Source organism: Rosa rugosa, chromosome 4 (genome assembly GCF_958449725.1).
Source record: "Rosa rugosa chromosome 4, drRosRugo1.1, whole genome shotgun sequence".
Classification (NCBI taxonomy): Eukaryota; Viridiplantae; Streptophyta; class Magnoliopsida; order Rosales; family Rosaceae; genus Rosa; species Rosa rugosa.
The window spans coordinates 18182653-18185244 of NC_084823.1; the positions used below are offsets into that span (position 1 = coordinate 18182653).

General features: G+C 38.8%; 1 long non-coding RNA gene across 1 annotated transcript; it reads right to left on the bottom strand.

The window, feature by feature from the left end:
- Positions 1 to 450: 450 nt before the first annotated feature.
- Positions 451 to 1835, bottom strand: LOC133741721 (uncharacterized). The gene is made up of 3 exons (XR_009862082.1): positions 1772 to 1835; positions 928 to 1692; positions 451 to 800 (listed from the first exon to the last, which is right to left on the bottom strand). It is a non-coding gene; the product is annotated as an uncharacterized LOC133741721 (long non-coding RNA).
- Positions 1836 to 2592: the final 757 nt, after the last annotated feature.

Consider the following 2592-nt stretch of genomic DNA (forward strand, 5'->3'; position numbering starts at 1 on the left):
GTCTACTTGATGTATCGGTACATTAATGTACTGTAGACGATCCCAAAAAAAAATCCCTTATAATAAGATTAAGAGTTTTTTTGGACCAACGGATTGGATTTACCAATTTACCTAGGACATTTTTGAGACTAAAATATCAGTAGTAATAAATTGGACCGAAAATTCTTATATTCGTCTATTTTCATTAGCAGTTTTTTTTTTTGATGGAACAGTTTGACTTTTGTAGATAAATAAGGGACAACAGTAAATCTATATTGGAGAATGGGGTGGTAAGGCTTTGGTCTCATATATAAGAGGTCAGGAGTTCGAGCCCCATCAAGGGTGGGAATGGGGTGGGGTTTTTTTTTTTTTTTTAAAAAAAAAAAAAAAAAATCTATATTGGAGAAGAGAAAAAAAAAACATTAGTATAGAAAGTTTATATATTAAGTAGCAGAGCCGCAGAGGAGCAGCTGAAATCCGTTTTTGTTCCATTAACTTAAATGTAAAAGGTATATCACAGAGTAGGACTGAATACCAATATCTGGCTAGTTTATCAGAGGACCTTATTTAGCAATTGATCTCTCAATAAGATCTACATTCTTAACTCATTATACCACAGTAAAAAGGGAAAAGATGTTGAACTTTCCCGGCCAGTATCAAACAAAGAGATTCCCAGACCGAAAAGGAAGAGTTGGTCGATAAATGCCGTTGACGAAATTAGGAATTTCCTATATTGTGGATGTTCGATACTTTTGATATTCCTGCATGCGAGGTAAGATCTTCTAAACCAAATGCAACCTGTGCAAAAGTGAGCTGATTGCCTGCAAAATGAGGAAGACATCCTCAGATCAGTAATTGCCAAAAGAACTGAACAACCTGGCTTAAGAGCAATGCCAGCAAATGCAATTGAGCATAGTAGAAGAGGACAAAAAGTAATAATGTACTCACATTGGTACGTAGTAAACTTGTGATACAGAGTTACAGACTCCTTTTTGGGAGTAGCAGTGCTTCTTGTGATACTGAGAATTGACCACAGACGAACAACTGTGTTACACCAGGCCAGCTTGCTGCTAAAATCCGAAATCTTCTTCAAAGTGCTTCACATGGCATTCTCCTGCCAGTCTGCCACAATGGTGTCTGCGAAGTTGTTCCACCTTTATAGGGCATTAAAGCAGGGAAGACAGCTTAGCAACCACCAAATACGAACTAACACGAGTTCCACACGAGACTGCTTCCCATGCCGCATGCATAATCTCACCCAAGGTACCACAATTTAGAGGGAGCTAGATACACTTGAAAATTTTCAAGTTATCCTCCACCAAAGACACAGCTGGCCATTGTAGAAAGGGCAAGGTCTAATGAACTAGATATCACCAACAACCGCAGCTATTAGACATTGACGGCCAATTTCTTACGAAATAATCACCATTGCTCATTTAAATGATCAGGAGATGTGAAGCCAAAAGAGATGGGATTGCCGAAGCAATTAATGCCTTGCCCAGTGTAAGAGGCTCAATTCTCAATTCTCTGAGTTTGCAAGGAAAAAACGAATTAACCACCGCTATTCTAAATTAATACGCCTCGTACATATAGAAGGCAGCAGCTTCACAAGTTCAAATCCATGGTGTCCAACCTTCATACATGTTGCAGAGATTGTCTACACTAGTGGCTTGCTTAAGCAGATAGTCCACTTGTTCGGAGATACTAATTTCTCTGAGAATACACAAAGGTCCACTCATATCAATTATTACCAACAATCTAACATAATAAGATCTCCAGAAGAAGCAGTTACCTGTTGTCAGATATATCTCGACCCTCTAGTTTCATCTCAACTCGTCTCAAGACTGACATTGCATGCACAACGGTTTTTACCTAGTAAAAAGACCAAAATATACACAGATAAGGTATGGCAAGACCGACTTGAGAGCAATTATGTATCTTCATAGATTAAAAGTGGACACAGAATATTTACACTTCGTCCAAAAAATAAAGTTATATTCAGCATGTCCCATTACAAAGCCCCCATCCTCATTTTCTATTTTCTCAGCGGAATATATTTTGCTCTGTCCAAGTCATACACCTGTTAGTTGACAAGCATTCAAACGAATCTGCAGAACTCTGGACTAGGGTCTGCCTTACAATGCACGATACATCCCCTCACCGAAGTGAGTTTACTCTGGACTAAATCTGAATGATCACTCTAATGTTACCACAGGAGCTACTGATGTGGTGATTTATCAACATGTGGGAAGCCTGCTATGACTGAGGAATCATCACAAAAGCAACAGCCTTCTGTCGTTGGTGACGGTAGTATCAAAAGGAAAGGAGGGATTGTTACAGAGGAACATATAGCAAATGAAGATTCTGATTATGATTTTTTCGATGAACATGTCGTGAAGAGGATAGATTCAACTGAAGAAGAAATCTTGGAGATATGTATGGCGGAGCACGACCATAAGATGTATCAAATTACAGGAAAAAGGCTTTGAACGGGGAGTATGCATCTCAAAATCCAGTCGATGCTATACCTTTCGATTGGGACTGGGAGGACTTTGAGATCAAGCCGATAGATGAATCAGATTTGGAGGAAATATCATATTCAATGAAAGTATT